Source organism: Desmodus rotundus, chromosome 8 (assembly GCF_022682495.2).
Source record: "Desmodus rotundus isolate HL8 chromosome 8, HLdesRot8A.1, whole genome shotgun sequence".
Classification (NCBI taxonomy): Eukaryota; Metazoa; Chordata; class Mammalia; order Chiroptera; family Phyllostomidae; genus Desmodus; species Desmodus rotundus.
In genome coordinates this window covers 7,061,547-7,086,709 of record NC_071394.1, presented here as the reverse complement: position 1 = coordinate 7,086,709, position 25,163 = coordinate 7,061,547, and the positions used below count along the sequence as shown (strand labels likewise).

At 54.1% G+C, this 25,163-nt stretch overlaps 1 protein-coding gene and 1 pseudogene across 6 annotated transcripts in view; both read right to left on the bottom strand.

Annotated features, from left to right (window-relative positions):
• Window positions 1-8,720, bottom strand: part of CYRIB (CYFIP related Rac1 interactor B) — a 131,738-nt gene extending 123,018 nt beyond the window's left edge. The window contains exon 1 of one of the 6 annotated variants that reach the window (XM_053929602.2): window positions 8,241-8,720. The gene's annotated coding sequence lies outside the window, so the exon portion shown is untranslated. The remainder of the gene's footprint in view (window positions 1-8,240) is intronic. The other 5 variants (XM_053929604.2, XM_053929603.2, XM_071222208.1 and 2 more) reach the window with 5 other exon arrangements.
• Window positions 8,721-22,874: 14,154 nt separating this feature from the next.
• On the bottom strand, window positions 22,875-22,952 carry LOC128781556 (small nucleolar RNA U3; annotated as a pseudogene).
• Window positions 22,953-25,163: the final 2,211 nt, after the last annotated feature.

Genomic DNA, 25,163 nt, shown 5'->3' with positions numbered 1-25,163 from the left:
TAGGTACTAGGCAGAAAATTGGTCTCGGATCAGAACGGGAAACCAGGCCTCCCAGGCTGGTGAGCTCCAGGCCAGAGCCCTGGACTTTACGACCCACCTCCCAGGACAGGCTGTCTGGTCACGGAAGTGGCCCTCCTCCTCAGCAGGGTTTCCACCTCCCTGGCCTGGTCCCTCCTTCTTTCAACAAGTGAACGAACCTGTGTGACTCTGGCAACTCACTTCACCTCTCTGGGCCCCCACTGGCAGGCTGAACAGGTTCCCACCTGGGAGGAGAATCGACTTCCCAAGAGTGGGATTCCTAGAGGAGGTTACCCTGTGTTGAGATGCAGACGCCCCAGCACTTGGGACGGGCAGCCCCCAGGTCAGTGCCCTCCAGCTGGGAGATGCTGTCCCTCTGACCACTCATCTAGCCCACGCCTTACAAATTCCCTTTCCTGTGCAGGCCACGGGTGAAGAAGGCTGGGAAGGATGGGACTGGGTGACCCTCAATGTCCTCTCCATCTTAGACCCACTGCCCAGAGTTAGAAAGAGACCGGCAGGGGACAGCTGTCCCCGGCGGTTTCTCTAGTCGGGCTCCTCTCACTTGAGAGCACTGGCTAAAAGTGTGGGTATTTGACCCTCCCACCCAAGCTGGGGTCAGGTGACAGGAAGACAGGGTGAACGCATGCATGGAATGTTCTGGCAAGTTCAGATATTGCAAATGGGTGGAGTGCTGCTAGTGAGGTCCCGATCCTGCATCTAACTTATTTTCTCAAGTCTACAAAGACCCTTATCCAAGCCCAGGGATTTTCCTTTCAAAGTCAATCCTCCCAAAGCACAAGCCCTCAGCACCCCACTTTCCCGCACACCTTGCCCCTGTGAGGGTACAGAGCAATACAGAGGATGCCACACGTCCCAACACCAAACGCATCAGGGCATATTAATAGCATGTGTCACTTTCACACTGAATTGACCCAAAACCTCACCATTAAAATTAGTCCAAGTAATCTACTTGCAAGAATAACTTATAAAATCTGAATTTCCCTGGCGGGCAAGTTCACAGAAGGGGGCTGGCGATGCTGGTGGCTGAGAGGCCCACCCCGAAAACCACACCCTCCTCTCACAGCATCCGGCGGTGCCAGCACCAGCTTTTTGGTAGACAATTTTTGGGGGCGATTTTTCGAGTGCAGTCTGAGGTTCGTGAGAGAAGGGGTAAGAACAGTGGGTGGCTGCTGAGGCTGGTGGGGCACACTGGAGTGCCAGGTCTGCTTGTTTTGGCCCCTAAGTGTTCTCCGCTTCCTCCTTTCTGAGACAGGGATGACAGTAGCTGCCTCACAGAAGGATTGCGAGGTAAGAAATAAGACGCAAGGTACACGTCGTCCATGCTCACTCAGGGAAAGTTGTCATTATTACAGGGGAGACAAACAAAAATGCACCCCCCCCCAGAGCACCCACAACCTGACGGTCGAGGGAGTTGTGTCATTACCAGGCAGGCTGCGGCTGGGCTGAAACCGCCTATGCAAAGGCTCAGCTTTGCAGCCTCACTCCCAGTTCCTGCCCCCCCTTCATCGACCAGCCGCTCTGTCCTCCCTGGGGTCCAGTGACTCTTCCCGCTGTCTCCAAGCCTAGTCAGAGAACATTTCCAGTTCCTGAGTGACAAGAAAGGGCTCTGCAGAGCTGGGCTGGGGTTAACTCCAGGAAACAAACCCAGAACTCCTCCCTCCTCTATGCTGCTCAGGCCCTGAGGGACTTGTGTTGGGTGGCAGGAGGACTCTCTTTATTCCCTACAGGGACCCATCCCAGGGCCTAGCACACAATAGCTACTCAACTACCATTGCCAACTCGAAGGACGGACCTGATTCCTCTGGAAGGAGCTGAACTCAGGGCAGCCACAAAGGCACGTTCAGACGTGACTGTAAAACACCCCACTGCCTTCCTCCACGGGCTCTTTGATCTGCACGGGCCCCTCTCTGGTGCCTCCGGAGCTCAGAGCCGCAGGCGAACCCAGAGTTCAGGGGAGCAGAGCAGACATTTCAGGATGTTATTGCCTGAGTTTCACTTCCACATTGCCTTCTGAATTCTACCTCAACTCTGGTTTTGAGCAAAGCTGGGGCCGATGCACAGACCTGCCTTAGTCTACGGGCTCCTCTCCCAAGTCCCAGCCCCAAGGCTGCATGGAGAGGGGACTCTAATTACTGAGCGCCTGTTAGAGGCCAGGCTCCAAGCCAGGCACATGCAGACATTTTCTGAATTAAGAGCCACAACAAGCTACAAAACAGGCACCAAGATGCAATTTGCAAAAGACTTCACAGTTAGGGAGACAGAGGTGAACAGAGGCATAGCTGACCACAAGATCCATGGTTCTTCAACCCCCCCCCCACTGTCCCCTTTCAAAGGAGGGCCCCAGAGGGGCCCACCCGAGGGTTCGGTTTTGCCAAAAGCCCCCCTCAGCCGTTTGAAAGAAGTATAGCCCTGGCAGTGGAAACGAGCACTAGACGACCAGTTCTCCCCCACCTGTGACTATGCCTTGGGGGAGGGGGTATATTTTGGGAGAGTTTCTGTCAGGGGCTATGCTAGGAGCTTTTATGCCTATCGTCTCACCCAGTCCTCCAATGAGACTAGCCCAGCGTCACCCGTGACCGTTCTGGTTCAGCAAGGTGCCGTGATTTGCCCAAGGTCACTCCGCTATGGAGGGGCTGGCCCAAGGTCTGTCGGCTCCTCAGTGGAAAAGCATTTGCTAAATAAGCATTGGGTTTAAATTCCAAAGAGCACTCTCTGAAGACTCTCTGAGCAGATGCATAAAGGACGGTAGGGCTTTCTTCCTCTTGCTGCCCAAGCCTCTGCCCAGACTGACCTCCTCCACACAACTGGGCCTCACTGTCCTCCCCGCTTCTTATCTGAGGATGCTGGTGGGACAAGGAGGACATTGGTCTCTGACGTGGTGTGTGATTCCAAAGCTGTCTCTTATCCCGTGTTGGGCCTTCTTTTTCCCTGTGGAGGTTAAGGGCTTAGTCCCCTGCCAAAGGAAGGTCATGGGCAGAGGTCCGCTTGGAGCTGGGGAATGATGTCCAGTCCCACTGCCTCCTTGACCTCAGAGCTTCACACTAAGGAGGGCCCACAGCACTCACAGGGAGACTCTGTGGAGCCCTGTGAGAGGCCTGGCCTGTGAGCCAGGAGGCCTCTTGGGCAAGATGAGTCCCCCTCGGGGTGCCAGTTCCCCCCTCTGTTAAATTAAAAATACTGGACACCTACAACCTGAAACCAGGAGCATGAATGAGGTTCCCACTCAGTCCTACCAGGCCACAGTCACGTGTGAGGCCCACGCCACTTCTCCTTCTTCCCTCCCAGCTCCATCGCAACTCACTCTTTCAGAGTTCCCCGCAGGGCTTAGCACGCAGCTCTGGCAGGTGGAGGCGCTTCTCCTCCCTGTGCCCCTCTGTTCCCACCGCAGCCTGTCTAGGCCTCCATCTTCTCATCATCCGCCTCCTCCGCTGACTGGGTGATCAGCTGCCTCAGGAACCTCCAGTGTCCTATTCGGATTTGCACCCTGGGGCTCAGTCGGGTCTCACATGAATGAGAGGAGTGGGGATGTCCGGCCTCTCCCTGCTCAAAGTGTGGTCCACGCACCAGAGCGTGGAAGGAACACAAACTCAATCACATGGAACAGTGTTGGATGTGTGGGATCTCGGCCCACCGCAGGCCTCTGACTCAGAGTCTGCAAGGGGATCCCCAAGAGATTCGGGGGCACACTCCAGTTTGGGAAGCACTGCTCCAAAAACCCCTCCCATTTCTGCCATGTACCTACCCCACACTCCTCACTTTGACCACCAAAAAGCCTCCCACGTGTGGGCCTTCGCAGGATTCAGGAAAACACAGCACATCGTTAACCAAAGGACATCTGTCTTAGGAACCTTCTAGAAGCCTGCCACTGACCCTCACAAGCAGGATCAGAAATGTGCAGCACCCAGGGTGATTCCTGGCATGCGCGACCCAGTGGCTCCTGAGTCTGAAGGAAGCCCAGACCGCTTTCGAAAATGTTGGTTTACAACCAACATTGGTGTCCACCCTGGGTTCTGTGGATTTGCCTGCCCTCATCCTCCCACCCACCAGCCCCCATGCACGGGTGGCTGCACAGCTGCCAACCTCCGACAGCAGCGACAAACAGACTGGCGGCCCACCTGCCCCTCGCGGGCCCGAGTCCATGCTCCAAACTGCCCCTCCCTTGTCCTACTCCCGACAGCCGTTCAACAGGGGAAGGAGAGGAGCTTTTCCAAAACACGTTTCCGGCTTTTTAATAAACCCTGCAATTCCTCTAATGGTTTCAGATGATCTTCAATATTTATAAAAATCACTCTCAGCAACACTTCATTAAACAAATCTCCTCGCCAACTTCGATTATTTATATATTTATGAACATAATGTCTCCTTCCTTTGGAACAGATGGCAGCTAGTAAGTCTTTGAAAAGGAGGAGAAAAAAATCAATGGGAGAGCATGTAAACTCCAGGGCTCCCCACTTAACTCTTCTCGACCAGCTCTGGTACAATGACCTTGCCATTCCGGGAAGTGCCCGCCCTGCAACCAGCCAACAATGGACTTGGGAAAACGGAGGCTTGAACTTGAATCTAGAAAGAAGCTGCCAGCCGAGGGCTCGACTCCCAGAGGGAACCAGAGCCCTGTGAGTGGAGGGACAGGGCGAGGGAGCTGGAATAGGAACAGAAGAGCCCAGAGGGCAGGAGAAAAGTCCCTGATGAGCACCCGCTGTGCGCCATGCACTGTGCTGGGAAGATCTCCATACACCTCTGGGTTCATCCTCATGACACCCTTGCACGTGGACATTATTATTCCTCATCTGAAAGATGAAGAAGACCCCGAGAGAGAGTATCTTGCCCGAGGTCTCAGCGCTAGTCAGCAGCAGAACCAGGGTGAGGACCCAGGCAGTCTGGCCCCCAAGCCCATATGCATGCTGCCTCTAGAAACAGAAATAGAGGAAAATGTAACTGCCCTTAACCTCATGCATCCTCGACAACAAAATTGTCTTTCCTCCAAACTGCTGAGGCCAATCACCCCTTCCTTTTAAGACCGGCACAGTTAACTGCCCAAGTTCTCATGAAGTGACAGAAATTTTGTACACAGGAGAACCTGGGGGAGTCAAGTCGCAGCCGGAAGGAGTCGCTGTGAATGTTACGAGACTAGATGGAGTGAGTGTCACAGACACATGAAGAGCTGACTTTATGAAAGAGAGGAAAAACAACCTTTGCCCTCACAAAAGGATGAAAAACAGGATCATAGTGATTCCTTCTTCATCAGACTTTTACCCCATGTCCCCAACCCAGAAAGAGAAGAAGAAGATCGGCCTCCCCCTTCCCCCAATCAACTCACTTGTCCTGAGAAGCTATCATGCAAGTTTACAAAGAGAGGAGGTTCTGGCCTTTGAACTGCTTGTACTCACTCTATCCCAGTGAGCAAAACAACCCCATGATACACTGTCCCATTTTACAGGCGAGAACACTGAGGCTCAAGAGGTGCAGAAACTGGGGAACGTGCCCACTGCGATCAAGGGAAAGGGAGGCAGGACAGTGGGTCTCGTCCTGTGACTAGGAACCTTGTAAGAAGCACGTGGGGTGAGGTGGGGAATATTTTGCCTGTTTGCAGAAGAGGAAAAAAGGGTTACGAGAGGCTGGTGACCTCTCTGTGTCTTCCTGGACAGCCTTAAAATCTAAGTGTAATGATTTTAAATCTGACTTGTCACTGACACATTGCTGTCTGCACAACGCTGACTGGAAGGAAGATGGTTTCGCTGAAGATGGCCAAGTCCCAGACCACGAGGCCACAGGACGGTGGTCTCTTCAATCAGGGAGACAGTGGTAACGCTGAACATGAGGCCACCCCCTCCTGGCTCCAGCAATCCTCAGGGGTCCCTCCTGTCACGATCCCTGGGTCCTGACGTAAGAGCTGGCAGTGACTGGGATTGCACAATGGGGAATCTAGACCCACTTGGGAGGAACTGCCAGAAAACAATGTCAAGGTCACCTACAGGCTAGTGCGCTGACACTGACCTTGAGTTGGAGACAGAATGTACCTCCACAGAGAGCAATAGGGAAACCCTCACTCTTTTGTCCATTGTGTCAAACACATACACTGTAAGTCCAGCATATGCCAGACAGCCTACCAGGTGCCAGGGCAACACAAAGGCCACTGGGACAGGGGCGAAGTCTACAGGAAGGAGCTTGGGGCAGGCGCTGAATCTGCCACTCACTGGCCAAGGGTCTTGGGTCAAATCCTGCACTCTAAGTCCCGCCAAATGAGAATAAGATCACTACCCTTAGGTAACCCTGGTCACTCCGACTCTTCAGAGTGCGCCTGCCCCAGCTCACGCTGCAGCTGGCCTGGCGGAGGGGCGCCTGCTGTTGCCACCGAAGATGCCAGTAGCACTCAGGCCCCTCTCCTGCCTCCAAAGGGGAAAAAACACAGCTGAGGACCCTAAAGGGGTGCACAGAAGCCTCTGGAAGCTGAGACAGAACAGGATGGCTGACGGAGAGGATGGCTGTCAGAGAAAGCAAAATTACTCGAACATCTCCCAAAATGAAGTGCAGAGAGGCATCCTGGGCCTGTATGCGAAGGCCATTTCCAGGGGTCCCTGTGTCATGAAGGCACCCAAGTCCTGCAGCTCACACTCTGCCCCTCCCCACGCCAACAGTCCAGCGAGGACACAGACGATGCCAATCACGGCCTGGCTCCCCAGGAAGAAAACCCAGGCCGGCTGACCACTTCTGCGTGCCCCACCAAGGCAGAACACCCACCTCGCCCCAGCTTCCTCCACGTTGACAGGAGCCCCAGGCCTGGAAAATCAGCCCGGCTGTCAGCCCTGGCTGCCTGCCCCGGCCCGTCATCTGGCCGTGGCAATCAAAACGGTGCTTCCTTGTCATTGCCACAGAATGCAATCTTCCAAGAACGGGAGAAGCTCTAAGTCAGAGTTTAAGCTCCTTTTCACAGGGAGTCAATATTTTCACATGGCAATCCTCCTTGCGTGGGGAGGGGTGATTAATTACAGATTCCAGGTGGCAAGATGTGGCTCTCTGGGGATTGTGGGACGGAGATGACAGAGCAAGGAAGCCAAAAACCGTGGAACCACACCCACTGACCTCCCAAAATTCACACCCACTTACTCATTTACCAAATATCTAAGGAGAACCTCCCCTGTGCCCCAGGCACCCCTTCTAGGCCGTTGGGGGGCACAGTAACAGAAGGTGTCATTTTCAGTTGCCCCCCATCCCAGGCCCAGAATCCAAGCTCACTCTCTCTAGGGTCAACTCCAAGCAGCCCATTTTACAGACAGGCTCCTAAAACTAAGAGAGGGAAAGCCACTTGCCCAAGGTCACACAGCTTGTCAGCGGCAGAACCAAGAATTAAACCATAGGTGCACAGTCTACCCGACACTCCCCAGCCAGGCCTCCTTCCCGCTCAACCCCTCCCCCACCGGCTCCATTTCTGCAGTTGGGTGGGGATCAAAGACCGCCCCCCCCACTCTAGCAAGGGAAGTCCTTGGTTCCTCTTTCCTCCCACCCCCAACACAGGACACCCAGGTTGGACACCCAGGGTGTGTGTGCCTGCACAGCCCCAGGAGAGCCCTGCAGGATGCAAGAGCATCCACCGTTAACACTGAACTTCCATTTGAAAATAAAGATGATGAAAAGATAAAGGGCAAAGAGGAAGTGCTCCTTGAACATAGGCGGGTATTTACCCCAGGAGGAAGTCTTGAGGCCAATGGAGATTTTGTTCACCCCCTCTAGTTCCTCAATTCTAAGCGACTGGCCTTCCAGCCCCCAATGGAAGTTTGCTGGGGGGGCTGACCTGAGTCCGGGGTCAGACCCTGCGCCCTCACCTGGCGTGCAGAAGGGGTCTGGGGGGAGGAGGGGGAACCGCCACCCCGAGCCCCCCTCCCTCCCGGTGCGGGACGCCGCTGCGCGCTCCCCGCAGCTGGGTGGACCAGGCGGCGGCTGTCCCCAGGCGTGCGCCCCTCGCGTCCTCCCGCCCCAGCCCAGCCCAGCCCAGCCCAGCCCAGGAGCATCCTCCGGGTGCCCCCTGCGGCAACCCCCTCTCCAATTCATTGGCACCCGACCCGGCCCGACTGGTACCCCCACCTCTCCCCGCACCCATCACTCCCGCGCCCCGCACCCCGCGTCCCCGCGGGTGCCAATCGGCTCCAAGGGCGCGCGCGGGAGGCCCGGGCGGCGGCGCCGGCGGAGCCCCGGGCACATACCTGGTGGCCGGGCGAGCAGAGACGGGAGCGCGGCCGCGGTCGCTGGAGCGCAGGAGCCTCTGCTTCGGTGCTGCCGCCGCCGTCGTTTCCGGGTTGGCGGGTCTCACGTCACCGCCACAGGTTTGCTAGCGGCCCCGCCGCGGCGGCTGCAGCCCCAGCAGCGGCCCGGGTGAGTGCCAGGCGAGAAATCACTATAAAAGGAAGAGACGCCGCGAGGAGGAAGAGGAAACGCTGTTTACCTTCGCGGAGCCGAGCCGCCGGCGCTCGCACAAAAGGAGGACGCCCGCCGACGCGCCTCCCCCCGCGCCCGGTCTCCACCGCCTCGGGCCCCGCGTCAGCGCGCGCGGCGCCCCGGGACCGCCCCGCGCCGGCCCCCACCCCAAAACCCAACGGCGGGGTGCATGGGAGGGGGTGACCAGGCTCCGATCAGCCTGCGCACCCCAGAGCACGGGCGCTGTGGCCCGGGGCTGGGGTGACCTTGGCCAAGTCACAGCCCGCGAGCCAGACGCAGCGTGGGCTTCAGTGGGGGCCTCCTCACCCTCCTGACAAGGAGGGGGAAACCCCAGCCCTGGGAGGCGCAGAGGTGGCCCAAGGTCACAGCGTGCTGGGCAGGGCGCCAGCTGGAACCCAAGTCCCCTAACCTTCCCACCAGCAGGTTCCTGGCCGTGGATCTGGGTCCCCCTCACCTGTGTGCTGGGAAGGATGGTGATCGGTGCCCAGCCCGCCCGCACAGTGGGGTCAGGGAGAGCATGTGCCCCCAAAACATTCATTCAGCCCTCGACAGACCTTTACTGAGGACCTACAGAGTACCCGGTTTTTCTAGGCCCTGGGGACACAGGTGGGAACTTAGACAAGGTTCCTGTGTGCGGGGTGGGGCGGGGCAGGCAATACCAAAAAAATACCTGCTGGTGTGGTGTGGGTGCTTAGTGCTATGAGGAAAATGCGAGCTGGCCAGGAGGGGAGAGAGAGGCGTATGCATCTGTGTGAACACCCCAAGTGGCTCTCCAAGGACTCTTAGCACAGAAATTTCCAGACAATGAGCTCCTCACAAGCATTTCGGCTTCCGGTGTAATGGGGGACCCCATCTTTTCCCTTGTCTGTAGTGGCAAAGAATGTGCTTTTCTCTGTAACGGGGCCTGCCTGCTTAGGGAACTGAGATTCTTCCCTCTGCCTCCCCCCCAAGCACTCAAGCCCATCCTATCATTGCCTTGAAATTCAGCCAAATTTCAGGAGTATAGACAATGTTCTTTAAAGTATCTCTCCAGGGCATCCAAAGAGTCACAGAAAAAGCTTTCATAGACTCCACCTTCCCCCTCCAGCTATCCTGGATGTGCTGAGAGACCATTTGCATGGTTGGGACGTGCCCAAACAGCACTGAGTGCTGCTGACTGACCTGGTCACAACTCATTCGGTTCCTTACCAGAGATGCCCAAAGTCCTGTCTCTTGCCCAGGCCCCGTGCTAGCAGCTGCGGGCACTGAGATGACTTCCAAGGGGCTCCTGGTCCTGAGGGGCACACGGGGTGCCGTGTGGCTCTACCTGCAAGAAAGTAGGTAGAGGGGACAGAGCTGTGAAAGGTACATATAGAACTTTGAAGGGAGGGAACTAAAAAGCAAGAGAGAGAGCAAGTGGGAGATGAGATCAGAAAGCCCGTCCTGGAGGTTTTGAGAGGCAGTTAGGCAAAGTGGGGGAAAAGAGCAGCTGGAAGCATGTGTGAACACGAGTGTGTTCATCCCTGATCGAGGGGAGCTGGTGCCCACCTCCGCCTGGTGGTGTGAGGGGCTCTGCAACAGCTGGGTCTTGAACTATGAACATGAGCAGAAGCAGGAAAAGGGTTAACAATCAGAGCTGAGCTGAGATTCTCTCTCAGCTGCTTAAAGTGGGCATTAATAATTCCAAACATTTTTGAAGTGCCTACCGGGTGAAGTACCTGACATCGTGCCCATCCAGCTGAATTCTCACCGCAGCCCCACGAAGCAGGTTCATCGAGCTCGGTGTTTCGCAAGGTACCGCAGCTGGGAGGGCGGTGGAATTTGCTCAAGGCCACTGTAACTAGAGAGCGGAGGAGCTGGGTGTGAACCCCAGGTGGCCTGCCTCCCTAGCCCAGCCCTAGGCCACTCTGAGCCTCAGTTTGCGCATCTGTGAAAAGGGAGTGACAGTAAGAACTTCCCTAGGCTGTGGGGAGTTAAATGGGACAACATGTGTGTAGAACCAGCACAGGAGTAGGACCCGGGAGAGAGCTATCACCACTGTTACTATCATCACAGTCCTTTTTAAAGGCGTAGGTAAGGAACTTTCTGGCATGCTCAGGAACTGCAAACAGTTTGACGTGAGTGTAACAGAGCATAAATGTGAGGGAGCAGGGAGGATTGGGCTGAGGCGTGGGCAGGGGCTGCAATAGGCTGAACTCAGAGATGCCTGCGGGCGGGGGTGGGGGGAGGTCCGGCTCCTGGGCAGGTGTCTCCACTTCCTGGATGCAGTCAGGCAGAGACGCCGCTCAGGCCTCTGACCTTGGCTTGTGCAAGCAGGCCCTGACCGGGTGGACAGATCTAAACAAGGACAGACCTGGGGATAATGCCTGGGAAAACCTCTGGCAAGTCACCACTGAGGGACCTGCTCTGTTTCCCTGACGATGGCAGGTAGAAGCCCAGCGTCTCAGTCCATGGGGACTGCAAACAAAGTACCACAGACCAGGGGACTTACACAACAAACATTTACTTCTTACGCTTCTGGAGGCCTGGAAGTCTGAGGTCAGGGGACTCATAGATGGCTGTCTGGTTGGTGCCCCCACAGGACAGAAGCAGGGAGGGAGCTCTCTGGGGTCCTGATTAGAAGGGCACTCATCTCATTCCTGAAGGCTCCCCTGCCCTCAGGACTTCCCAAAGGCCCCGCCTCCCCATAGGAGGGCTAGATTTCAACATCCGAATGGGGTGGGGGGCACGAACCTTCAGTCCACAACACCTAGCACTCCATAAAGAGCACTGGCCTGGAGGTCAGGAAGGCCAGCCTACAGTTTTCAGCTGTGCTTCCCTGGGCAAGTCATTCCCCTTCTGACTCCTTTAATGTAAGAAGGGAATAACAATGTTATCTTCAGTTGATAAGATTACACAGATCATGAGAGAGATTTCCAGAGAGAGAAGAGAGAGCCAGAGAGGTCTGCTGCCCCGCCCGTCCATGCATTCATTGGTTGTCCTCTGCCGGGCCCTGACCCAGGTCCGACCCGCAACCTCGGCGCATTGGGACAGCACTGTAACCCTGCGCCACCCGGCCAGGGTTGGGGCAGTGAGTTGTGGATGCTTTGTGAGCTCTGAAACAGCATGCACATTTCCGTTTCAATCTTAGAATCCCGTTCTCCCACAGCAATGCCGTCCACACAGCTCCTAAGCCAGGTAGCTGGCCATTCCATCATAAATGCAAAAGTGCCTCAAGAACATGCATTTCCCTGCTGAGTGTTTGCTGCAGAAGGAGGCAGAAAGTCAGGGGATGGAGGAACTCCATTTTTGTCCTGCTGGTTAATATTTTGCAGTTGAGCAGTTTCCATCCCTCACAGGGACAAAAGCAGACTCAGTAACATCCTACTCGCCTGGTCCTCAGGGTCCCTGCACCTCCAGACATCCAAAAGCAAAGACTGAAGGGAGGAGCCTCCGAGCCTGAGCCTGCTGGGGGCTGCTGTCCTGGAATTGCATGGGGCCACGTCGAGGGGGCTGGCAGGGGGCTCAGGGAGCCTCTTCAGGATGGGGAATCCCACTCTGGGAGGTGGAGAGAGGTGGAACAGCGATCCCAACCTGGGCGCAAAGAACCGGCGGCTTCAAAAGTAGTGAGTGTTGGCTTCCGGGGACTGGTAGCTGGGGTGGGGGGAGTGGGGGTAACTGCTTAGTGGATATGACGTTTCCTTTTGGGGCAAGGAAAATATGCTGGACTAGATCGAGATGGTGAATGCAGTGAATGCCAATGAACTGTTCACTTGAAAATGGGGAACCATAGGTGATGAGAATTTCACCTTAACTTAAAGACAAAGAAGGAAGGAAGAAAAGTTCGGTGGTGGGTGGGGGGAAGCTAGTCAGCAGGAACTTTAGTATATTTTCGGTATTTCAATGTGTGCACAATAAGGCTGTACAGATGAACCAAAATGTCAGAATCTTAGCAGCGGGGTGCTGTCCTTCCTCGCGAGCAGAGCAGCAGTTTACATACGTGATCCTTCGACACTCGAAAGTGAAGGAATTCGTGTTGAATACTGAAGGTTTGGTGTTATTGTCACTTAATTTGTGTTTCTGATCATAGACGGTGGCAGCGTGGCCAAGCTCGGGGTGGAGTTGGAGAGACCTGAATTCACAGCTGGCCCTTCGTTCCCATCAGCTGCGGGGCCTGGTCATTGCCTGTAGCTTCTCTGAGCCTCAGGTGTCCTCATTACATAAAATGGGGAGACGATGACATCTCTGCCATCGGGTCGTCACGGGACTGGGTGAGATGGCATGGTGGGGTCTCACCTGGAAGGTGCTTTGTAAATGGCTGTCATTGTTACTTTTGTTCCTATATGGCACCCACAGCCTTTCAGAACATGGGTCCGGTGGGAAAGTGGACCAAAGATGTTCTCGGGGGAACTGCAGAGACCACAGCGCAGGCACTGGTGCCCGGGACCAGCCCCAACAACAGAGCACCTACAGGACGGGTTTTCCACGTGCCTCGTGCCCTGTGCATGGTAGGTGTCGTGATGGAGAGGAGGAATGGGGTGTCACAGTACATTAGAAAGTGACAGTGACCCCTGAGGGCAAAAAGGCAATGTGACAATATGCCCTGGGATCATTTAGTGGCGGGGAGACCAGCCCTTCACACTCTACTCAGAGCCTAAGTCCTCAAGAACAGCTAGGAAATACAATTTGTTTCATTTTTTTAAGGGTTGTGGTTTTTTTTTTAATTTGTAGAGAGAGGGGAAAGGGGAATGGAGGGTGAAAGAGGGAGAGAAACACTGATGTGTGAAAGAAACATCGATTGCTTCCCTCTCGCACATCCCCAGCTGCGGACCTGGCCCACAACCCAGGCATGTGCCCTGACCAGGAATCAAACCAGCGACCTTTCAGTTCACAGACTGGCGCTCGATCCACTGAGTCACACCAGCCAGGGCGCAATTGGTTTGAGAGACACTGCTGTGGCACAGTTACTTACGGAGGATTCGCCGTGGAAACGGGTCAACTTTCATTGTCCAGAAAACTAAAGGAAGTGGAGGGGTGATCGTGGATCAGCGACCTGGTCAGGGAAAAGTCAGATGGCCCTAGGTGAGAAGGGACAGACATGTCCCCGCTCTTGTGGCTCTGAAATAAAACCATTCTCTACATGCAGACCCCGGGCCACAAGCAGAGGTGTGTGTGCACTCACATCCCCTCTCGAATGCACGCACACCCACGTGCACACACACACAGGGAGAGAGAGTGTTTATAGGAGTTACGTTTCCCATTGTGAAAGCCATGGAACATGCTCATTAGAGAGAATGACAGAAGGCTGCTGGGGAGAGAAACAGGCCGCTCGGAACACAGTGTTGGGGGGAGAGCCCTGTGGAGACTCTGAGCCACCAGAAAGGCGAGCACGTGGGGCCCACAGCAAACGAAGCCTGAAGCGTGGCTGGAGGCAAAAAAATGACAAAACTGAAACTGCCCTAATTCGGCAGGGCTCTGCGGGAAAGACAGTAATGCTGGGGAAATCGAAGGCAGCAGGAAAAGAGGACAACCAAACAGGAGGTGGCCTGACTCCATGACAGAAGCCATTGGCGTCCTCCGTCTGCAGGGGTGGGGCAGGCTGTGAGGGCGGGACATATGGACATCACTCATTCACGGGGTCACTAGGGGTCGGATCCAACTCAACAGCTAGTAACATACACGTAGTCATCTCTTTTTTTCTTGAAGTTAACTGGGCCCGAAAAATGTGGGTGTGCGTGGCTGTGCGCACCCACACACAGGTGGTGGAGGGTTCTAGTTGGAAGCATTCTGGCTGCTTTACAATGACTCGATTTGCTTTAATAGTGAAGGGTTTAGGAAGCAGGACCTGACGCTCGCTCCCCCAAATCTCTAAGCCTCAGTTTACTGATCCGTAAAATGGGCACAGCCACCGTCCAGCTCCTGGGCCTGGTGCGTGAGGATTCGTGGGCCACGCGGCTCAGGTCCTCGGCTTGGCACAGGGCACAGGGGGAGTTTACCCATGCGGCCAGTGCTCACTACTCTTATTTCCTTATCGCTATTTGGAGGTAGAAGTGCACGTGTCAGAATTAGTCTCTGTCACCCTCATGCAAAAGGAAAGCCCCCTTGAGGGTTCGAAGAAAAGTGATCTCTAGTGAAAGTTCTGGTTATACATGCAAATGAAAGCCAAGGTGTGTCAAGCGGTACAGATAATCCTCAAAGGATGAATGCCGCATGTATTTATTTGCACCACGTACCTTCGACACATAGGATGTTTTCACTATGTTGTCATGGCTTTTCGTTCCCATTTACAATTACAGGCTGCTTCACCTCCCTCCAAACCGTTCCCTGAGCACCGGCTCTGTTTGGGTGGTGGGTGCGGGGCTGGCCTGTGAACACAGCCAGGAAAAAGACTCTACAGTTCCACAGGTCTCTCAAGTTTGCAGACGGACATTACATACATTCTCTTTAACTCCCAAACCCCAGCGCCCAGGGTGAGGCAGGGGCAGTTAGTGCCACCTGACAGCCAAGGAGATGGCAGCCAGGAATCCAAGCAACCCACCCGAAGTCATCTATTCAGTAGCAGAACCTGGTCTCCGGACTCTAAGCCTGTGGTTAGTTCCATGACGAGAACTGACTCTAGAATTCAAATTCACCCTTGGGTACCTAGTAACCCAGTCGCTGGGAAACCACCTTAATGTGATCATCGGGATCATCAGCAGGAAGGGGTTTGCCAATAAAAACAGAACTGGGGGGACTTCTGGCCCAGACTGGGTAGCAGGGACTGGATTTATCCTCCAGCCTTAAACAACCAGAAACCCCCCCCCCCCCACAAAACCTGTTTTGAGACATTGGAAAGTAGGCAGCAGGGACAGTAACTCCTGAGACAGGAACAGTGGTTGTGAATCATTACTGGAGAGAAGAATGCATAATTCTTTCTGTGCACAAAAAGAAAAAAAATGCCTTTATAAAGAAAGAGTGAAATAGATTCTTAAAATCACCCTAGTCCCCCTTGACGTTTTCATTTCACAGTTTAAAAAAAAGCGCAACTTTGCCCTGGTTGGTGTGACTTGGTTGGCTGGGCGTCATCCCATAACCGAAAGGTCGCCAGTTTGACTCCCGGTCAGGGCACAGGCCTAGGTTGCAAGTTGGGGCAAATGGGAGGCATCGATGTTTCTGTTTCACATTGATGTTTCTCTCTCTTCCTCTTCCCCTTGCTCTAAAAATCAGTGAACATGTCCTCAAATGAGAATTAATTTAATTTAATTTATTTAAAGATTTTATTTATTTATTTTTAGAGAGGGGGAAGGGAGGGGAAAAGGGAGAGAAACATTGGTTGGTTGCCGCTTGCACGCCCCCAACAGGGGACCCAGCCTGCAACCCATCAGGCAGTTCAGGCAGTTCTTTGCTGCTGGAATGTCCCTTCCTCTCCTTGCTACCAAACTTGGGCACATCGTGGCCTTCCGTCCTGGCCCAACTCACTTCCCATCTCTGCATCCTCGGCCAGAGCTGACATTTTGCTATCTTTGCAATTGACCGACCTTCCTTGCTTCCTTGCTTCCTTGCTTCCTTCCTTCCTTCTTCCCTCCCTTACTTCTGCCCCCTACCCCTTACCACTCTCCCTCCCTTCTTTGTGGTAGGAAGAGGACAGACAGGGGAAGCCCTGCATCACCTCCACACCCACCAGCCCCTCCCTCCTCAGAGAGAACCACTGCCCTGACTTTGAGTTGACCATCCCTGTGCACCCGCAAACAGTACATAGAATTTCTCACACATCAACAACTTCGTATAAAGGCTCTCATTCGCACGACTCCTTCCGCAACTTTCTTTTTTGCTCAATGGCGTTTGTTCGTGATGCTGCGTGTCACCCAGGGCTACTCATTTAGTGATTCGCGGCGCTCACCACCAGCACGTGAGACCCCTGGAGACCCTCTGTCTCTCCCACTCTGTGCGCTGCCCCCAGATTAGAGGGCAAGCTCCCGGGTAGCGGGGTCCCTGCAGGCGTCAGAACAGTGCCTGGTGCACAGAGCCCAGAGAAATCGGCAAGCACCTTCCGACAAGTGACCGGCGCTGTAGACTCTTCCGCTGTGTGAACTCACCACCGTTGTCTCGTCCATGCCTCTGGTATGCCAATACTCCGTTCTTTCAAAGGTGTTTTGCAGGGGCATTCTCCTCTGTACCTCCTTGTGCACAGGTAGGACAGTCTTTTTTCCCCCCGGGTACAGGGGCTGAGTAATAGGTACAAATGTGTAGCTTCCAATTTATTAAACACCAATGCCCGCTTTCCAAAGTGGTTATGCCAAGACTTGTGACTGCCAGTTTATTATGTATTTTATGTATAACATGTCATAGAACACATAAAATATATTCCACATGTAGTTTATATATACTATATGAAATATACTATATTTCATATATGAAATAAATAAATATATATATATATATATCACACTTTATAAAGCACAGCTGTATAGTTCCGGCCTCAGAACTATGGCCCCGAAACCCTCCCAGGATTTTTCCATGTGTGAGTCGTGCACATAACGGAGACCTTTCTCGTTGGTCACACGGAGAACTTCCCAGGTCTTCTGTTTGACAACTGTCAGCATGTTGTGGTCACGATGCCCCTGGATTTTGAAAATCAGCCTCCCCTCGGTGGTTGTTAGGTTAGGCCCTGAAACAGCATGTATTAAGCAGGTTTGTGTGTTCTGTAGTTCCAGCTCTTTCTTTTTGTGTGTGGCTACTACATACTATTTTATTGGGTGGATGTACCATAATTAACTAGTCACATGTATTTTTTAAAATAACAGCATAGTACAAATCTTTTATTTTTCTTAGGAAAAATTCCCAGGAGTTGGAGTTTTGGTCAGTGTGTTAATATTTTTGGTGCCTCTAATGTGTTGCCAGAAGGATTATTATTATTCAGTCCAGCCCCTCCTGGAAATGGCTTCATGGAAGTGTTGCGGGCACCGGCTTTGCTGACTCGACTCGGAGGGGCCGCACAGGCCCAGATGGTGTTTATTATCCTCTGTGTCCCGGGGGCCTGACACATAGTAAGTGCCCAGTATATGCTCTGGAAAGAAAGCAAGGCTCAAGCGAAGAGGGTTGGGTGTGAGACTAGGAAGATGGGTCTCTGGGCACCAGGAGACATTGCCTCAAGCTGGGAGGGGGCTAGAGACCTGCTGAGCAAGACTGTGATTCCTGAGGGCCACCTGGGGGCCTGCCTCCTGCTCTGCTCTGGCTGCCTCACTAGTCCGAGGGCCAGAGCCTGCAGCGAGCCTAGGCCGTCTGCTGCTGGTCTGGGAGCTGCTCCTCAAGAGCCCAGGGTGGAGTTCACAGATCACAAGGGTGTGACCACAGGGGATTTGAGGAAGGGAGCCACCTGGGTGGCATCTGACTCAGGCGGCCTGCTCTCTAGCTGGGTGACTTTGAGAGAATTGTTTAAGTTCTCTCTGTGAGAGGCAGCGGACCCCCACACACCATCACTCCCACCCAAAGAGGTCCATGTCCTTATTCCTGGGACCTGTGAACACGTTATCTGACCCAGTAAAAGAGACTTTGTGGATGTGAGTGGGGATCTTGAGGTGGGTGGCTGTAGGCTAAGGAGAGGGAGCTGGGCCTGACAGGTTCCGCGGCAGAGGCCACTGGGACCCAGGCCGCTCCCACCTAAGCGCTTCTTTTGCTTTACTATCCACATGCTGCTTGGATTTTTTTTTTAATTGAAATACGTGAAAGTTATTTTCCAAAGGCCAGTCTGTGACCACCCGCCTCACAGTCACCTGGGTGGGTTTGCTAAAAGCGCAGATGCTGGGCCCGTCCGCTGACTCAGGATCTCCCTGCCTGGCTTGCCAGTTGCGCATTCTTCACACTCGAGTTTGTTTTTCCTGAAGGTGAAGTAGAGAGAAAGCCAAGGTGCAGAGGTTGGACAGAGGGGAATGGGTTGGTTGGCAGGGGAGCAGGGAGGGCTCCCCAAGGACATCCTGTCCTCGAGGGCCTCACAGGGCCCTGGGGAGCAGCACCTGCCCCCTGTGGCTGGGTGTGTCTGGGCGGAAAGGATCCTGCCTCGCAGGGAGGGTTCTCTGACCGGAGGTGTTGCCCCCATCATGATATCAGCATTCCCAGGCCTGACTCAGGGCAGGGAGTGACTTACCGTTCAGGCCCCAGGGGCATAGATGAGGAACTTCTCTTACAGTTTTGTTTTTATTTTTAAACTCACAGCTCAGCCTTTGGCACTGTGTCTGAGCCTCCCCGAAGCCCTGCCCCCCCACCCCAGGAAGACCCTTTGTTAAAGGGGGCACAGCAGCTTCAGAGCCACCAGACCTGCAGCCCCCCAGGACCTGAGACCACCTGCCCCTCCCCTCACAGGCAACCTGGCTTTGGAAGCAAACTGGCTGTGGAAGCCACTGGGCTGTCTGGGAGCAAAGGCTCTGGGGCACGGAAGGCCCCTCAGGGCTCCCCTCTGTAGGCGGGGTGCTGGGTGCTGTGGGGGAGACTCAGAAACTCCTTCCTGGGCCAAAGGGCTGTTTCCTCTCACAAGAAGAGAAGAATGACACTTTCTTTTGGTTTCAATTGTCGGTCAAGTTCTTATTGGCCCCAGAAGCTGAGAACGCGACTGTTTGTCTTTCATCCTAATCATGAAAAGCCCTTTCACCCTCTGCACTGCCTGGGGAGGAAGCAGGTTCACGCTTCCGCCACTGCAGGCAGCTGTGAGCCACCGAGAATCCTCTGGAGGTGGAGGGGGGCAGGGGCTGTGCCAGGCGCTGCGGCACAGAGGCAGGGCCAGGGAGGGGTTATCATTTCTGGAGCCCTTAGTTTATACCATAAATACGTCATCCATTTTATTTTTAAAATATTTATCAAAGTAAAATGTGCACAGTCAAAAATTATACAGGAGGGCCTGTTCTACAATGTTCCAGGTCATCTGTCTGCTGTCCCACTTGTGAGGGCAGCGGTGATGTCCCCAGTTCACGGACAGCACCCCTAGGGCTCAGAGAGGCCGGCTGACTGGCCCACGTTCACTCAGCCAGGAGGGGACCACGCGGCATTGAACCCAGAGCCAGAGAACCTGAAGTCCACATCCGTGCTCCCAGACGCCCGAGCAGTGCTTGCCTCCGCCTGAACAGCGTGTTACCGAGAAAACCCAAAGGTTGCCTCACATACTTAGCTTATTTGCCCTGTTTCTTAAGGTGTTGGGGTTTGTGATTTCTGAAGTTTCCATCGTCTTGAAGACATGCCCATGTTCAAAAGGATGAAAGGAAAAGATAACCCACAGAACAGGAAAACGTTTTGGCAAATCATACATGTGCTAAGAAACCTGTATCTAGAATATAGCACGAACAGCCACAACTCAGTACCGAAAGGACACATAATCCAATTTTAAAATGGTCCAAGTTTCTATTTGCCAGGTCTCTGAAGAAGATACGCAAACGGCCAGTGAGCCCAGGAAAGATGTTCGGCACCATTAGTCACCAGGGAAGTGCAAATCAAAGCCACAGTGAGGCCCCACCTCACGCCCACTTGTCTGGCTACCCTAATAAAACAGACGGATAAATGACGTGGTGTCCAGGGTTGGAGGAATCGGACCCCTCCGCCCGCTGCTGGGAGAGTCACGTGGGGCAGCTGCTTCGGAGAACCATCTGGCGGCTTCTCGGATAAGGACCCATAGAGGCACCCTGTGACCCAGCAACTCAACTCCTAGCTACACACACAAGAAAGAGGAAAACAGACGCCCCCGTGGAAATGTGATCACAAACACGCACGGCAGTATTTGTAATAGTCAGCGTGGTGGAAACGACCCAAACATTGGCCAGTGGGTAAGCAAGACGAAGTGTGTCCGTGCAGGGGAGTGCCACTTGGCCGTGAAGAGAGAGGAAGTACCGATAGGAGCTACAGCAGGCATGAACATCGCAAATGCAATGCGAAAAAGCCATCACAGGGGACCGCAGGGCGGGTGATTCCACCGGTGTGACATTTCCAAAAGAGACAAACTACAGAGACAGGAAGGGTACTAGCGGCTGTCAGGGGCTGGGGGAAGTGGGGGTGACTGCTGACGGGTACAGGGTTTCTTTTGGGGGAGAGAATGTTCTAAAATTGGTAGTGGGGAGAGTTGCACAACTTTGTGAATATAATAAAAACCACTAAAATGTACACTTTATATGGGTGAATGGTATGGTATGTGAATTATATCTCCATAAAACTGGTATACAACTTTTTTAGAAGAGTGGAGGGAGGTGGGAGGGTACAGGAGGGGCGTTGCTAGTAGGGTCTAAGCAGGTAGCTGGGTCTGAGGGGCTTACCCTGAGCAGCCCTTAGTTTCTCTGCATTTTAGCAGACTTCATTTAGAAACAAAAACAGAAAAAACTTTTGTTGAAGTATAACCAGTAGTCTGTTGGAGCTGGTGCAACTGGTCTTCAGTCACAGCACCCTGCTGGCTTATCTGCCATGGTAGAAAAATTTACACTAAGCAATTGGCAAATGCTACAAACAGGGGAGAGAGAGAGAGAGAGGAGAGAGAGAGAGAACTGGTTAAACATTCATCAGCATACCGCTGAGAGGAACACACATATGGAGAAGTACAGCATCAGAAGTGAGCAGCCCCCTGAATTTTCAAACTGAAAAACCCTGTGGGACCAGCGCCTGGAGAAAGAAACAGTATTTACACCCCTAAGACCACTCTTTGCAGCATCCACTTCAACTTCCCCTTCGGGTCAACGCGATTCTGTCTTGGAACCACGTATATTACCTACTTTTGTGCATTACAGAGAATCGAAGGTGCGTTATTTTGAGTCTGGCTCTTATACTTGACATGGTTTGTGATATTCATCCGTACATGTTCTGGCTGGTTGCACAGTGTTCGCTCTCGTTACTGTGCAGTGTGTGCTCGTTAGTGTGCAGAGTGACCAGATTTACAGCCATTCTCACTGTTGATGGACATTTGGGCTGTTTACAGGTTTACGCTATCTTACATGTCATGGACACTCTAGAACATTCTTTTGGTCAATACGCTCACATTCTGACCTGGGAGTCTGTGGGTCGAGGCATGCATGTGGTCAGGAGCTTAACAGAGTCTCAGCCAACTTCGCTTGGACTTTGTTCCTGTTCTCTGCCTCCTCTGACACCCTTAACTTCCTCGACCTTCCTTACAAGCGGGCTCCCCAACCTGGCACCTTCCACATTGTCGCAGACCCAAAAAGTGAGAACGTGGATGCCAGGCCCGCAGCAGGAGTGTGGGAGGGAAAGCAGGACAGCCTGGGCGCACCTGCTGCCCCGTGGGCCCCGGTGCTTTCTTAACGGCGGCGGGGACAGGACGAGCCCCAGCTAGGGAAGGGGTTGCCTGGTACCCAGAGCTGGAGCAGGCCAGGGAGTCCTGCGTCTGAGTTTTCCAAGTGGTTCCAGCTGAGCAGGAACTAAGCTTGCACATTCATACAATGTGTTCTTGTGAATCTGGGTTCTGCAGCTCCACAAAAAGAGGCCCATTGTCCAGACGCCTGTTTACTGGGCGGGAGTCGGCATTGTTCAGTGAAAGTGGGCAGAGCTGGTGGGGACCCAAGGCTCCGGCTTTGACCTTTGGTTGGGTGGGTGCTCCTCATGTTAGCCTCCCCCATTTCCAACAGCCGGTGCTCTTCTAGATACTTCTATCAGGTTTCATGTGATCACCAATGGCATGTCAAACATTGAGTAGATTGCGGTCTGATTTCTAACTTGTCACCAGGGAAGGTGACGTTCAAAGTTCCTATCATTTTTAAGAGGACGAGTGCCAATAGCTAACTCTGTGCTACCACCAGTGAAGTGCCTCATTGTTCTTAGCTCTCACATGCCTTCTACGACATCAGTACTACCATTATCCCACTTGGGCAGAGAAAGAAACTGAGGCTTGAAGAGATTAAAGCTCTGTGTCTGTGTTTTTCTGGCTCCCAAGCTTGACTCCACCTCCCCCTATCCTGTCCTCTGGGCCCAGGTAACAAATGGCCATGACGGGCCAAGCCAGGCCCCACAGTTGTCACTTTTAGGGATGGGCAGAAGCTGTGCTGCATATGATGGGGACCCTGGGCCCTGCAGGCTGACTCACACTCACCAAGGAAGCCAGGGGCAGAGCCCAGGAAGATGCACATCTGGCTTTTTAGGGATGGGCACACACAGCCTGGCAGGTGAGTGAGCTGTGTTGTGTCTGCAAAGCCACAGTCCGAGCTCCGTGGTGCCTGCAGGGAAACTGGAGGCTCGTGGAGTTTAGCAGCTGCCCCAGGTCATACGGGGGGTAGGGGGGGCGGTCATATGAAGGTCTCTCAATACCTGTCTGCTGGACACATTTGCTGGTAAGTGGTGCAGGCAGGGGTGGGCTAGTTCTGCCAAACTCCAAGTCCTGCGTCTTTGTCATTGCACCCTAACAGTAAGAAAATGACAGCTGGAGGTGTGTAGGGGCTGAGCCATAAGGAGGGGGCTCACCATTATTAGAAGGGGCTGCTGTGCAGAGATCCTGGACTCTGGGTGACCCACCTTTTTGGGTCAATCTAGTAACGAACCACAGAAATGATCCCTGAAAGTATAGTCTTCAATTCTAGATTCTTAGGAGCTGAGCAGTGGTCCAGGACAGACCTGTGCCTCCAGCGTTGCACGGGATTCACCTGGGAATGCTGGCCAAGTGCAGATTCTTAGGTCCCTCTGAGACTCCAGGGACAGGGACTGGGAATCTGGTTTTAATATCCAGGACCCAAGAGATGCCAACCAAATCGGAAAGCCTGGCCCTCATGTAGTTTCGGGCCAGTGTGCAGATGGCAGATTTGCATCTCTTGTCCTCAGACCTGCTTGGCCCTGTAATGCCATATTTTAAATTCTGTCCCCAAAAGTGTGAAGCCAAACAAGGTTTGTCCCTTGGTGGTTTTGCAGAAGGTCACAGGTTTGGCCTTGGAGACTGACTCGGGTTTGCTGTGTGGCAAGATCTTTGCAAAACAGCTGTGTTTATCTGAGCTTTAATTCCTGTTTTCAGGGGCTTAAGCGTCTGATGGACACTCACTCACTCACCGCTCCCTCGTGGTCACATTCCACAGGCAGCTGGAGACCCTGGGAGCCAGCTCGACCTCTGGCTTACCCCCTGCCCCTGACCCCGGAGGCAGAGCAGCGTCCAGGGCACACTCCTGGCGGGCCCTGTTGGCTGATGCCACGCCTTCTCTGCATGGGCACTGTCACCTCATTCCACGGCTTACACTCCCTAGCCGGCTGACCTGGCTGTGGAAGGCCTTGACCCAGTTTCTCTTCGGAAAGGGCATCAGGGAACACAGTGGCAGCAGGGGCAGCCCAGGGTCATGGCTGGGAGCCACTTGGGCCCTGACCTCAGCGTTCACGTCCGGACTTGGCCCTTCATGAGCAACTTGGGTTTTGGCAAGTTACTCTTAACTTCTCTGAACCTCTGTCCCCCAGACTGGGCAGTGAGGGAGACGAGAGCTCTACTGCACAGTGTGGTCCATGAACGCGAATGTGCTGTGTGCCCTTTCCTCCCGCCCGGTGAGCCCACAGCCATGCTACTCAGCTGCCACCCCCTCCCCCACCAGCCTGCGACCTCCTCAGGGACAGAGTGAAGGGCCCGTCGTCTTTGCAACCACAGGCCTGGCTCTGTCTTAAGAGAACGTTGAGAGTTATGTAACATGGTTGAGCTGACCTCACCCTCATCCTCACCCCCAGGCTGCGGGCTGCAGAGGGCAGACCACAAGGAGAAGGCAGGCTGAATGCACCTGTTCCGTTCATCACTGGGGGGCCGGGGGCACATCCTCAGCCAGGCACCCCTGCTCGAGAGGTGAGCCCATGGGCTCCGAAGTGCCCATCCTGCCACACAAACGCCCACACCATGGGAGTGGGGGAGGGCGATGCAGGGCCAGGGAAGGGGAGAGAGAAGCAGGGGTGGGGTGGGAGGGGGGAAGGGAAGGCTATCACCAAGGCTAGGGAGGCTTGGGCTCACACTGCCACCACGACTTATGGTGACCTGGGGCAAGTCACTTCAGCTCAGAGAGCAATTTCCTCGCCTGAACATATGCTTCAGGGGGACTTCCACCTTGCAGAGGATGGTATGTACGTACAGGAAACAGGCCCATCCACTGCAGGGCTGAGCCAGGGATTGGGTGTCTCTGGTGCCCCGTATCGGGCAGAGGGCTGTCGGGGTCCAGCATTCTGGAGGGGCTGCTTCCAATGCAGGGGGGGCGCGAGTCCATGAATTTCCAACAGACACTGTCCCAGGTTCGAAGTGACGCCAACGTCCTATTTGTTCGTGATTTTAGATTGGAAGCTGGCTGCCCCTTGCCTGAGTGAGTCAGGTCACTACGTCAGCCTCTCCCAGAAACACGATGATTGAGTCAGTTTCCATGCACAAGCCCACCTCTGGTGGCAGTTGGTAAGGTTTGTCCTGCCTCAGCAGGTGAACAGGTGTTCCCATGGGCCCATCTCATCGAAAGGAAACAAGAGACCAATAGGTCAGAATCTTAGATGTCATCGTCGCGGTCCGCTTTCCACCTCGTTTCTCTCACAGTTTCTCAAAGGCTAGAACCGTGTGCCGGGGACTGCCTTCTGTGAGGTGAGCATCCCATGGTGGCCCTGGAACCAGAACCACTCGTCTGGACTCCCGACCGGGCTGTTTACTAACCACGACATCTCCAGCATGAATGGGTCTGAGCCTCATTTTCAAGCTCTGGGCAGCGGAGGGCTCGCTACCTCCCACCGGCTTGGTGAGGATGGGATGATGCAGGCAGATCCTGGCCCCACCTGCTCGCTGCAGG